Source organism: Nymphalis io, chromosome 21 (genome assembly GCF_905147045.1).
Source record: "Nymphalis io chromosome 21, ilAglIoxx1.1, whole genome shotgun sequence".
Lineage (NCBI taxonomy): Eukaryota > Metazoa > Arthropoda > Insecta > Lepidoptera > Nymphalidae > Nymphalis > Nymphalis io.
Window position 1 is genome coordinate 3,831,752 of NC_065908.1, and position 14,869 is coordinate 3,846,620.

The 14,869-nt window shown below is 31.7% G+C and overlaps 1 protein-coding gene across 1 annotated transcript in view; it reads left to right on the forward strand.

Moving 5' to 3' along the window:
• The window catches only part of LOC126776671 (uncharacterized), a 109,646-nt gene that overhangs the window by 43,216 nt on the left and 51,561 nt on the right, over positions 1-14,869 (forward strand). The window lies entirely within an intron of this gene.

Below are 14,869 nucleotides of genomic sequence, written 5' to 3' on the forward strand. Positions count from 1 at the left end.
AACAATATGAAACATTGTGGAGTGTCAGTAAAGAAACATATGATTAAAGCAATAAATAATGGTATTTTAGAAACCGACGGCAACAGTTTAAATTTCAATTACAATATAATTAAACACTTAACAAAAAAAAACACTAGAAATATATTTATCTTTTTCTAACGTATGAAGTTAAAAAGTATGGCAAATATTTCACCAGTGATATTGAATTAAAATCGAAAAATCATATACTAAAAACGTAAGTACGAAATAGGTGAACATAGAAAACATTTTTTTATTCAAATGTAATATGGGGTAGTGCATATTTGAGGCGTGAATTCCCAATTTGCCAGATTTCTCTCTGTTTACCTTGTAAATATGGTAACATCGAACAGCCAGACTGTAAACAGAGAACAGTTCCCGTCCAAAAATTCCGCAGCGAAATATTTTGCCAATATTTGACGAATTCGTAACTCGACGTGATTTTATTTTGACATTTTCACAAAGCAATTTCGGCTTGTGGCCGGATTGTTTTTCGGTTTCGACCGCGTGTTTATCTATTATATGCCTAGGCGTTGAAATTGTAATATGTAAATATAATTTAGTTTTATTTACCTTTCATACTAACACAACACTCGGACCATTTGTTTTTTATATAAACTTCGATGCTATTTGTTTTTGATAAAAAAAAATTTATTTACTTAAAAGTTTTGACTTTATACAAATAAGCTGTAGCTTCTGTCTGATAATATGTAAAATGCAGATACATTAAAATTCAACTAAATCAAAATAATATTACTACAGACATTATATAATTTCAAAACGCAAGTGAACCGAGTAATCTGATTTTTAGTGAGTAAGAGGGAGGGTAACAGCTTTCTTAAGGGTAAGCTATATTATTTTGAGATAACTCAGGTATCCGTCATGATGCAAAAACTACTATATTATATTATTGTACAATTTAGATCAAATGATTCTTTAGCTACTGTTGAAATAAGTCATGTTATTAAAATTAGCTTTTTGTTGTTTTTTTCTTCAACACATCAAAAATGTTCATTATCAAACTTCTAGTAGCTGCAATAGCTGCAATGTTCTTTAGACAAATCAAAATATTTATATTAATATAAAAATCTAAAAAGTCACCAACAATTAAGCAACATTATGTCAATTTTTGTTGAAAACACTGCGACTGATTGTCCTTCGGTGGAGGTTCAGTTTGCAATGACATTATAACCAACCTAATAACATTTTAAATGTCAACAAAATTATTTATTATAAATGAAAGAGCAAAACATTCCTAAGTTATATTTGCTTCGAAATCATAACTATGTAATTTATAAATGCCAAAGGTCAATGCTCGGACCTTATTTTAATATTACGAAACAGCTACTTAAGTTCTATCGTAAGAAGGCAATTACATGTTTTATTAGCAATCAATCTCAGTTTTCATATTTACCGCCAATAGGCTATAAACAAGCGTAATGAGTTTACGACACTAGTATCGGAGATGCGCTTGTGTGATTACTCTATACTGCACATTATAACACAATCTGTTCCTTTAAAATAATCGACTTATAACATGTTTTTTTTTTATTATTGTTGACGTCTTGAATTGATTATTATAAAGTATCAAATTGTATCAATAAAAAAAAAAAGCCGAAATGGTTTAGTGGTTAGAACGCGTGAATCTTAACTGATGATCGTGGGTTTAAACCCGGGCAAGCACCACTGAATTTTCATGTGCTTAATTTGTGTTTATAATTCATCTCGTGCTTGACGGTGAAGGAAAACATCGTGAGGAAACCTGCATGTGTCTAATTTCTTTGAAATTCTGCCACATGTGTATTCTACTAACCCGCATTGGAGCAGCGTAGTGGAATAAGCTCCAAACCTTCTCCTTAAAAGGAAGAGGAGGCCTTAGCCCAGCAGTGGGACATTAACAGGCTGTTAATCTTACTATATCAAATTGTATCAGAAATTAAAGGTATCTGATACCTTACCCAATTATTGGCACTTCAAAAGTTTTTTTAATTTGAAATAAGTTTTTTTAACCATAAAATTAAACTGTTTTTGAAACGGCTTATATTTTAACTTGATATTCATAACACTTTTAGGAATTTTGTAGATTACTTAAACTTTATTTATTGGAAGTGTTTTTTCATAAAATAATTGAAAGCTTTTAAATCTTATTCGAAGAGATCACAAATTGATTGAAAAAATACAATCTAACTATATATAATAGAAAAACTGTAAAAAGGTGTTGTGCCATTTTTAACGTTCAAATATTAAAAAAGTTGCCATTACCAAAAGTTTAAATTCATTAGTTTATATTAGGGTAACCTGGTAATATAAAAATCATAACCAAAAAAATATGTTTTTGATTTTTTTCGTCGTTGGCCTGAAATTTGGCGCAGGGCAATTATTATTTATATATACTTAAATGTACGTATTTCTTAATAACACAGGAACCATTTAGTGTGCCTTACCTTAAAAATATCTACCAATTATGTTAATTTTCAATCGATCAATCTTAAGTATGATGCCTTATTGCTTTTCCAATACTATATCGAGGTTAATATTAAGTCGATTACTGTTATAAAGAACGTTGTTTTAATGATTGTAACACAAAACGATGTTCGTTTAATTAAATTGTTTAGTTTCGTGGTCGGCGAGGTGAAAGTTTAATTCTCGTGACCTGTTTTGGTTGTTAGAGTTTTGTTTCTCATGGATTTTACAACGTTATTATATTGCAAAACACGTCTTAATACTTTCTGGTTAGTAATGATCGTTAGTTCTATACTGTATTCAAAAGATTTCACAGTTATGATGTGTTTCTATTATTATTCATCTCCATTTATATATTATAGATATCATCGCAAAAACTGTCTTGTTCGTATAATGGCATGTGGTACTGGTTTCGATTTTATTAAAAGTCATTGGACTTTGCTTTCAAGAATTTCTTAGCAGTATAGCCCGGCAGTTAGGAAGTGTAGGAAAGTTGGTAACACTGTCGGTGTTACATTGATGCGATTATCAGAATAAGGGGAATGCACTTGTTTTTCTGCACTATAATATTTCTTGTCTTCTTATTAATTTGCCGTCTTCTCTGCTGATTTCAACCTTCGTTGAGACTTTCGTTCTTTAAATGGAGACGTTGTGCTCTTCCCAAATCATTGGTGCAATTTTTTAAGCCGTGATATCCATATTCGGCCAGGACTCCTGTCTGACACCTTTGCGTGCATGATAAGTTGAAGGAGTTTATATGTCTTGGTGCGACTTATGTTGTGCCCAATTGTATAGTCTTAATTAAGATAGATGTGGTGATCGAAATTAGTCAGGAAGACATCTACATACCAGCAGGTAGCACTTTGCACTGATATCATTATTTAATTTTATTTATTAATAACAATTATATATCCTATTTCCAAACATATAATAAAATATTTTTGCAAATTTCTTAATGGAATTCACTTGGAGAATGTTATCCTTACTTCTACGTTTAAAGGCTGTGTCAATAATTACGTAATTAATAAATTAATGAGCAATATATATTGATTATCATAAACTATCGCTTTTTTTAATAAAACTTTATAAGCGATCCGTTACAAGATCTGTAAACCACATCATCCGCAGCTTCCTCATAACGGAGACTTACACGTTAAAACGCATTAGCCGTTTAACCGCAACGCCTTTATCCGCTCTTGAATATCGTATTATATTTACCACGCTCATTTTCTTAATTAAATTTCAAATAAAAAAGACGTCTAACCATACTTAAAATATTGTTACATTATCACACATAATACAAAATATTGGTCACAGTTTTGGCTGTATAAAATAATTCTTTATCATCCTGAGCACGGTTAAAAAAAACAAAATAGCCTTTATTCAAATAAGTATATTTTGCCCATGCCACATTAATTGTAATGCTAGCACTCGTTCGGAATATCGATTCTATCAAGAAAAACCGTCTAAAAACCTTATTTATGCTTGCCGAATCTTATTATAGAACGAATAGCTTTTCTGAATTGTTATAAAATAGACTCGCACCAATTTTCAAAATACAATTTCTTAAATTATTGTTTCGATTATGATATATATATATGTAATTCGCTATAATTACTGGTTGTACAAATTCAAAAAATGCACGCAGTACCTATATCTTATTAAGTAAAATATTAGCATATCTATATACAATAGACTACAAATAGCGCTAATATAATTGCCCAGGAAGCGAACTCATAACCATGATTTCAATAGCAGACCAAAAAGTGCAAAGCAATGCGCAGGCGCCGACGCGTCGCCGACTCGTGTCCTTTTATTTTAATCTGTTGTCTCCAGCGTTGATATGACTCTACACGTGGGTACCAACAGTTGGATTAATTGCAAAATTATGTGGCTGTGTAATTTGTTAATTACGCATTGTATTATTATAAGTTAATAAAACGAAAGTTCATTCACATATCAATTTCCATTGCATTTTAATTATGTTAAAATATTTAATAATGCTGCCCGAAAATATACATATATATATTTTTGTTATGGTATTCTTAAAAAATAGTAGATCTGTTATAAATGCCGTCGGTAGTAATGTATCAAAAGTTTTATATTGCAGTTACATTTTTTTAAATATTTTTTATATAAAATATGTAGGCGAGCCAGATATGGGCCACGTGATGGTAACTGGTGACCAACGTCCATAGACATTGACATTGTAAGAAATGTTAACCATCGCTTACATCGCGAATGCGCCACCAACCTTAGGAACTAAGATGATATGTCTCTTGTGCCTGTAATTACTGGTTCACTCACCCTTCAAACCGGAACACAACAACACCAAGTACTGCTGTTTTGCGGTAGAATATCTGATGAGCGGGTGGTACCTACCCAGAGGAGCTTGCACAAAGCCCTACCACTAGTATGTTTATAAGAATTATTTTAAACAATGACATGGCTTCATATTATTAGCTTGAACGTCTGTAAAAATAAAAAAAGCAATTTATGTGTAGTGAATACGTGTTCGTCAAAAATATGGGTATGTATATTGATAGAATCATAACTTATCAATAAAAATTGACATTTTGGATTGTTAGTAAGTTTTTGAAGAGTTTCAAACAGTTGCGAACTCAGTATTTGCCAACAATTTCAGTCGAAACGCACAATTATTAATAAACCTGAACCAAATATTCGCCACGTGTGAAACCGCCATTAAACTCAAAGGATACTTTATGCTGTCGTTTCCAACACCAAAGGTCGTACTTTTAACCGTTTAAATAATGTTATGTAATCTTAAATTACACCAGATTACGCAAACGGGGGTTATATCAACCAATAATACGAATAGTTGCGAAATCTCAATTGAATTTGTTCAATGCAAATATTACTTTTAAATTGCGCGTATTATTTAGCAATAGAGGGTAATTTGTGGTCGTTAATAAATCGCATATTTAATGACACCAAAGAACATTAAAAACTAATAAACATAACAAAATATTAAATAATAATATATCTATATTTTTCTATATTTTTGTGGGGAACGCACCACCACGCAGCCCCAATGCGGGTTGTTGGATACACATGTGGCAAGCTTTCATTTGAAATGCAGGTTTCCTGTCGATGTTTACCATTAACGCCGAGTACTAGATGAATTATAAACACAAACTAAGAACATAATAATTTAATAGTGCTGTCCGGTTTTGAACCTACAATCTTCGGTTAGTCCCACTGTACTGTGATGGCTTGTATAAATTTTGCTCTGTCTTGGTCTTAAATTTCGGGTCGGGCTAAGTAATGTCATAGAAATTGTCTGCCAACAATTTTTTACAGTATTTTAAAAAAGCCCGGACTTATGTAGTTATCAGCGTGACAATCCCGTGCCTCAGAAAGCACGTAAAGCCGTTGGCTCTGAGCTAGATTTCTCAACGGTTCACAACAAAGTTCCATCCCATTGGACTCTTAGAATCCTTGTGTGCATGATTACAGGTTACACAAAAAGTTTTTGGTATTTGCCGCAGTGGCCGAAATTTGTTTAGAAGTATATTGTTTAGTGTAATATCCTCCAAAGACATAGACAAAAAATTAGCGAAAAATCCTTAAGTAGGTTTTAGAATTTATGTTTTGAACTTTCTACGTAACGCTTACGTATTAAACTAACGTTGTTACAACGCAATGTTAGATTGTTTCCGTGACAGATAAGCTAATATGAATGTGTCTGAGCGTGGCCAGGTCGCAGGTTAAGCGAGGCAGCCTGCCTGACACATGTAAGTTATGGTTTGAGATTAGCCTTTTTAGTACGTCTGGCCATAATCGGCTAGATGAATGAACCTTATATTTGATAGTGCACAACCATATTTTGCATATAAAACGCGTAACTATGGTCTTTTATATACGAACACGCAAACGTGTGTCTATTTGTTTTACGTTATATTAGTTTTGACTGAGTGTGAAGTTTATTTTGAAACCTTAAGAGTTATACTATTAGTGCTTACAATATTAAAACCATTTATAAGCTAAGGGATGAAAATTAAGGATTCCTGAGTCGCTCAGGATCCCTGGTTTATACTACAACACAAACAGGTTGTATGCTTGAGTTTAAGAAAAAAATTGTAACAAAAAATAAACAGTTAAAAAATATTGTCTCCATGTGACATTGTAATTCTTCTTTAAACGGACACATATAAAATTCCTTTATTATCCAAACGACCTTAATGTAATGGTAATAAGGTCAGTTTTTACGTGTAATAATATGTTTATGTTAATGGCGGCGCCGGCGTCGCTACGCGGCAACCTGGCGTGTGCTAGGTCATGGAGTTCTGATAAAAGAAATATAGAATTCTTACAATACATACATCGATTGCTTTGTTGCTTAGTATGATAATTTAATTTAAACAATGACAACACAAAATATGTGTAACTTGGTGTACGTAACATTATCACTTGAAGTTCTTGGTTGTAGTTCCTTCATTATAATAATAATAAATTTATTTATTCTCTCCCACAGACAATAATATTATAAATAAGTCGAGTTGATTTTGTTTGTTTAAAGGATGAGTAAGCGAGTGTAAAAACAGGCACAATTAGGAACTTTACTGCCCATGGTTTGCAGCGCATTGGCGGCATTGTTTGCATTCAAAAAATAATATAACAAAAAAAAAACAAACGAAAAATAAACAATCATGGAAGGAATTTTTTTTGTGGTAGAGGATAGAAGTCCCTTAGTTTTAGAAGGTGACAAAAATATGTTTTGCTTAAAAGTAAAAGCTCAAAGATTTTTTTTTACTCTTGCATGTTTCTTAACGATGCTGAGCAGAGCCCGAGATGAATTATAAACACATATAAATTGATTATTTAGTGATTAAATATCCCGAGGAAACGCAAATAAAAAACGAATAATTCTAACTACATAAGTGATGTGAATGCGTTTACATGTTACACTACATAAGACGCGGATATACACTCACCGATTTAAAGCGCTTTCTATTAATTTTAATCGTAATCTTATGATCAATTACTTAAATTTAATTGCATTAAAACTTAGAATACAATTGGGCGGATTTGACTCTTAAATTTTAACGAGCAATGTATAGGGAGGTAAAAAAATACGCGCCACGTGCTGTCTGACTTTTTGGATATTTTATACGGACAATTAATTTAATTTACGGTATGACGGGCTGTCATTTCGTGTTTTTATTAATTAACACTTTCAGTATTATTGCGTATTAAATTGATTGCAATTTAATTACAGTGCTGAAATGTACAAATTATTGTTCCGTGTATAGCTGGTGATTGGTGGAAGGTTATTAAAAGTATACGCCTAAAAGTATGACAAAAAAATCATATTTTAAACTAGAATATATAGGATTATTACCTAAACCTTAGTGTGGTGTGTTCATTGATATTTATATTGCTTGAGTTATAAAAGGGCTTTCCTCTGTAAATTGAAATCCAAAAAAACCTGGTCCTAGTCAAAGATTATAGTGATCAAAAAGTTATGACCATTGGTTATCCAGCTTGCTTTGTAGAAATCACACTGGTCTGACAGTAATTATTACTCTATAATGTATATTAATTTAATAAGCTATAATAAATCACGTTACTTTATATATAAAATAAACTTTCCCCCTTCATTTACGAATGTTTTATTGTCCAATTAAATATTTTTTTAAGATTTATTATGTACATACTTGCGAAATTTAAATAATTTTTTTATCGTTGATTAATATAACTTTAATTATAGACGTTCAATTAATCATAATCGTTACGTAAGTAGTAACTGGACATGGAGAAATATTAACAAGTTTATTTACCGATGAGTCAAGTCACTCTAGAACGACAAATCTGGGCTATACCTACTGAGTTAGAGTTGCTGCTAGCTATTTATCAGGGTAGATTGTCGCTGTCTTTCTACTATATTGGCGCCATAGCTAAAGACTTGACCTTTTTAATCGTATGTGTTAAAATCATATCACTTATCACCGTAAATATCTATAAATAAATATTCGTCATCCGAGCATCTGAGTGCATATAAAATGATTGCAATTATGTTTATAGAAAATATGTATCATGATATATGTTTCTGTCAAATCAAAGATTCAAAGATCAAGATTAAGAAACAAAAAAAAAAACATTTGACCATTTCGGTCCCTATTTTAAGACTGAAACAAAGTTTAAATATAATACCTAGTGAAGTGACGTCTAATAAAGTTGACGCACCGGCTCGGCGCCCGCTGTCGTCTCCTCGCCGTCCCGTCAAATGTTGATGCCAATTTTACCAGCCCATTGTCTCCAAAATAAAGGATCGGGCTAGTCACGTGACTGTTGAAGGGATAAGAGATTTTAAAGATTTAAATTTTATTTTGTATGAACTGTATTACCTTTGGAATAATCTGCTTCTTTTAAGCTTTATTAAAATGAGAATGGTGGTACTTCAATTAGACTTTAAAATTTTGCTTTCATTGCGCCGAAAGCAGTTTTGGTAATACTTGTCTATTAGGATAAATTGTATCCTAAATACCAAAAACTAGATCTCATTTTTTGTGATAAGTACTACGCTACTAAGAAAAATAGCATAAGGCGCCTGCTGTCGTCTCCTCGCCGTCCCGTCAAATGTTGATGCCAATTTTACCAGCCCATTGTTTCCAAAATAAAGGATCGGATTAGTCACGTGACTCTTGCAGGGATAAGAGATTTTAAAGACTTAAATTTTGTATTGTATGAACTGTATTAGCTTCAGAATAATCTGCTTCTTTAAAGCTTTATTAAAATGAGAATGGTGGTACTTCAATAAGACCTTAAATTTTTGCTTTCATTGCGCCGAAAGCAGTTTTGGTATACTGTCTATTAGGCTAAATTGTATGCTAAACACCAAAAACTAGATTTCATTTTTTTATGATAAGTACTACGCTACTAAGAAGAATAGGACCTTTGCTAGCACCTTTAGACCTGCTAATAATTTGCCATTCATTAAATGTAAGTGTCGTTTCTTCTACATGTTACTTAATTAGTTTTCTAATATGTTATTATTGGCTGCTAATTTCAGACACAATTGCAATCCCGACTGGTGACGTAATATTTATACAGAATTAAATGTTCCGAATGATATATCACTATATTATATATTACATAATGGTATTGTATGTGCTAAGTTAAGGGTAACTATACTTAATATAATGGTGTTAAGTGTTTTCTGGTCATCAATGCAGGGTATCCCGGGTGACTGCCTTAGTTCATATTTATGGTTTTATTTTAAGCTAGTAAAATATTGAAGTATGATTTTTTACATTTATCACCAGCGATGAGTGGTCATTCCTATTCTCAAATAATTGCTAGGTCAATTACTTTGACACGTTTGGCTGCTGCGCGTGCGCAGTGCGTTGACACCGTCTTCCGTGTTATTGATCCGAATCGATCCATCTCAAATTAGATCTTTTGACGTATTGGGATCACGTACATGTGGTTTGATTGATCTACATTGAAAACTTGTATGAAATTACATAGTATTTTAAACTAAAAAAAAAATAACGATTTTGTAATAATGGGCTTAAACCACAAGTAAGCACGCGAAATAATTAGAACATACAGTATTTTTATTTTTTAAGCCTTGTGCAACAGTAACCTTAAACTGTCCCATTGTTGCGTAAAGGCCTCCCTACTATTCAAGAGAAGGTTCGAAGTTTATTTCATTAGAGGATGTAAATGGAATAGAATTTTATTCAACAAGTGTGAATGGCTGCCTCGAAGATAATCGGTTAGGAGGACATCGTCGTCAATTAAAATTTTATATAAAGTGTATTATTTCTATTTCTTATTCATATCATTGTAAAAACTATGATTTAACTTACAAATGAATAAGCTAATTTTAATGAAGCATCGCAATTCGCAATAAATTACGAGCAATCACATTTATTACTAGCGCTGTTTAAAATATAAATAAAAATGTTATTCTAGCGATAACCATACATCTAAATCTTAGAGCAGTCGTGAAAAGGAACGTTTAAAAAAAAATTTCAAAACGTCTCTCACTATTCATACATGGTCATATCTTAATTATGTTTCTATTAAAACTGCGATGTGATGCAAAAAAGTAGTCCAATAGAGGTCAAATAATTTATATCGTAATTTTTACAGCCTGTACGATTATATATATAAATATGCATGAAATTATTCAATCAATTGAATGCTATTCAAGGCGAACAACTATACGTTAGAATAAAACATTGACCTGCGACAAATTTAATTTATTTTAATAATTAATATTTATTTTATAAATGTCAGTCGTCGTTGTAAATTTTTTTTAAAGAGATTTTACGTTGGTATTAAAAATAATATAATACTTACAGTTATTTTGACGAAAATAAGTTTTCATTCGTTCTATTTACAATTTTGAACGAAAGATTATTCGTTAGAAGGAAGTTTTATAAGAGTTGAAACATTAAATAATTAATATACTGTAATAAATAATATATATTGTACATAGTTGTTATTGTTTAGATTTAGGAATATATTTTTAGTTTCTTTTCTTTCGACTTATATTTAATAAATAGCAAAGCTAGAGCGCAATGGTTAGTCATTACAAACATAAAATCTACTCGGCGATTTGTTAAAAGTGAGTTTTCCTGTTAAACCCAAAAGCAGTTTTAATTTTTTTATTACGATGTAACAGAATACTTTTGTCATGTTACAAATAAGTATGACAAAAAAAGTTGAAGCACGACTCATAATTAAAGCCCTTGGCCCTAGAAGATGTTACCTGCCTCTGTATTTACTAAAAATACACTGGTTACACGGTGAATAAACACGAGTTCAACCCAACCGAACGAAATGAACCACTTCTTATCTCAATAACCGCAGAAATCAGAGACATTCAACTCGGCCGGGTTATACGTGCGCCGGCGCATGGCCCGATGATTTTCTCTGTCAGTTGCTCTCGCGCATCGATCGGTGCGGTGTGTTGATCGTAAACATCAATAATTATTGAATTAAATCCTATCTGTGACTTTTTTCGAGTGTTATCAGTATTGTTTGTAACATTTAGTGAATAACGCGTGCAACAATTTTCTAAAAGCTATTTCTTATCGTTGTCGGTAGTCGTTAAAATTACGTATTATCTGTACAGATAAGAGTGATAGTGGTTTGTTTAACATTCTTAACGAAAGGGTAACCCACGGATTTTTTAAAGTATTAATTTATTTTATATCAATTTATTTTGATAAATCATATTTTAGGAGTAAATTTAATCTACGAGTCTAAGGTATTATTTTTGACATTGGCAAGTATTTAGCATCTGTGGCGATGTTGTTAATTTATTTATCATCATATCAATAACGTGTTTATGTAATAATGATTATTCGTTTTACGATTTACTGTTAATAACTTGTGTCATTATGACGTTCTTGCTTATTATTAAAATATAATATCGTGGATTTGTTAATATTTATTCGCGCCGGGATAATCTCATGGAAAACCTGATTCTCACTGGAGTCATGATTTAATCTAAACGAGCGCTTTTGTGCTCTTCAAAGTCCTTAGTTTGGTAAAGAAAAATTTCCTAAAAATCCTATTTTAAAGTAACTTTGATACATATTTAAATGAAAACCCCATTTTGTGGCAACCCCGCGGCTGATTGAGAATTGAATATTTAATCTGTTACTAATTTTTTTCTAAAAGAAATGATAAAATATATATTCTTAAATATCTTTTTAGTATTATTATTCAGTAGTTTTATCATACAAGCCATGTCTAGTTTAGATCATTCTGAAGCCTATTTAATTCTTCGGTTGTTTTAATCTCATTATTTTAATTAATATTATGGATCGTTTATTTGTATTTAAATAAAATTAATGCCATTTGTTTTTTAACTTAGGTAGTTTATCTTATTATTATATTGAATCTGGATGGATGGATACCCATCTATCTATCTCCATCTAGTCAGAGCCAACTCTTATAAACTATGCTTTAATTAAGCTTCATTTTTACTAACAATCCAATCAAGCAATTATATAATAGTATCTAAATTTTAGATACAATCCAAGTTGTATATAAATATCATGTTTTATTCGTGCAAAATTAGTTCCGATCTATTACCATTAGAATACCTATAAATATTAGTTTTGGAAACTGGGATATTATATGTATGTATATAACTGTATTTTCGTAATTAATTATATAGTCGCAATTAATCCTATAACAAAAATAACCTCAATTACTAGTATATATATAACCTGCAAATGTTCTACTTCTGAGCAAAGACCTCTCTTAGAGGAAGTTTGGGAGCTAGTTGGAGTAGCATGGTGTGCTGCTCCAATGCGGGTTAATGGATACAGATGCGGCAGAATTCTCATCCGACTTATGCAGGTCGCGACGATTTCCTTCACCGCTGAGCAAAATAATAAACCCAAATTAAACAAATTTAAAGTCGGTAGTACTTTCTTTTGAAATAGTTAAGATGGCCCAGTGGTAAGAACGCTTGAATCTTAACCGATAATCGTGGGTTCAAACCCGGGAAAGCGCCACTGAATTTTCATGTGCTTAATTTGTGATTATAATTCATCTCGTGCTATACGGTGAAGGAAAACATCGTGAGGAAACCTGCATGTGTCTAATTTCACTGAAATTCTGCCACATGTGTATTCCACTAACCCGCATTGGAGCAGCGTGGTGGAATAAGCTTCATACCTTCTCCTCAAAAAGGGAGAGGAGGCCTTAGCCCAGCAGTGGGACATTCACAGGCTGTTACTGTACTGTAGTACTTTCTTAGGTTTGAATCCGTAAACTTTGGTTCAAATAATGTATTCTAACCACAGGGCTAGTTTAAAATATTCGCTAAAGAACTATTTAATAATGATCCGAGTGCTTATGTTATACGTCGGTGAATCATTGTTGTTTTAGGCATTGATGTTAGCTTTAGACATATCGTCTGAAATAATATTTGGTTAACCTTTAAAGACAAGCGTGACCCGTGTGATGACCGGAGAAACTGCATGGAATATTATGATTAATCTAGATATTTTTTTTTATACTTTGTCATAAATAGTTATATTTTATGTAACATCAAAATTAGTCCACTTCCCTGTTAAAACAGTAGTGGAAACTTAACTGGCATAAGTGTTAAAATATGATTATTATATTAAGTTGTAATATACGATATGCTGTATGTTTCCCTAATAAATAAATAAATAATTCGTTGAGTTCGAGAAGTGTCAAGGTGATAAAGATGCGACTTAGTTTATTATTGATCGTTTTATTTGATTATACTTATTAAAATGTCACGTAATTGACCTCTATTCGGTCGATTTCTTTGAGATATATTTGATTATTTAAATAAATTCTTCAAAGTACTAAAATTTGGCATAAATAATATTTTCAATGTAAGATGAAGACGTGCACAAAACTCGACCTTAGAAAGTGACTATCTTCCACAATGTGACACTTCAGGATAATTGCTGGGCATAGTCCTCAACTTTTGAGGCTTGGAGTTTATTCCACCACACAACTTCAATGTGTCTTCATATAAATGTGGCAGTGTTTCACACGACTCACCGCGAAACATAAGATGTATAAACGTAAATTAAGCACATGAAAATCTACATCATTGCTTGTACGGGGTTAAAGCCACATTTTCCGGTTATGATTGACGTGTTCAAATCATCTTGCCTCATGTTTTGACAGCTTAGCTTCAAGTAGCTGATCATCGAAACGATAAATTAACAAAGACCTGTGAAATAGAGAAACTTATAAGGGCCGGTCTGATGCAAGTACGATTTGTTCATAGTAAATTTATATAGCCTTTCTGTTGTAATTTTTATTAAGGTCTCGATGCATAAATTACTCTTTATTAAATCAAAATATATGAAATTTATCAATAAAAACGTCAGCAAGCATATCTTAATGGCGAAATCTTTTATATTGTACTCGAGATAAGAATTATGTATTGAGTAAGTGTTTTGCGTCTTTCTCGAGTTTCCTATAACTTCGTGACAAGTTAATAAGCTTACATAACTCGTTTATTGATTGGGTTATGATCTTTAACATTTAATATTACTTATAAGGATGAAATATTGCAATAATGTTCAAATTGATTAATCTTCGATGCACAGATACGTTTTTATGATTTAATTTCAACTCCACGAGATAAAGTGGTAATTGAATATGATGTGGATTGGTCACAGCGAGAAAATAATTAAAGTGTACCTACTCTTAAATCTAAGATCTGAAATATCCCAATGTATAGAACAAGTCGGCTTTAATCGAAGATGTTCAAGACGGGTTCAAATCAGACAAGCGATACTTGGGTTTGCATTAATAATTAAATACATTAGCGAAGAATTACATTTGTGACTATTTCAGCATCTCAATAAAGTATATCTGACAGTTTTCCTGTATGAAAGTATTTATC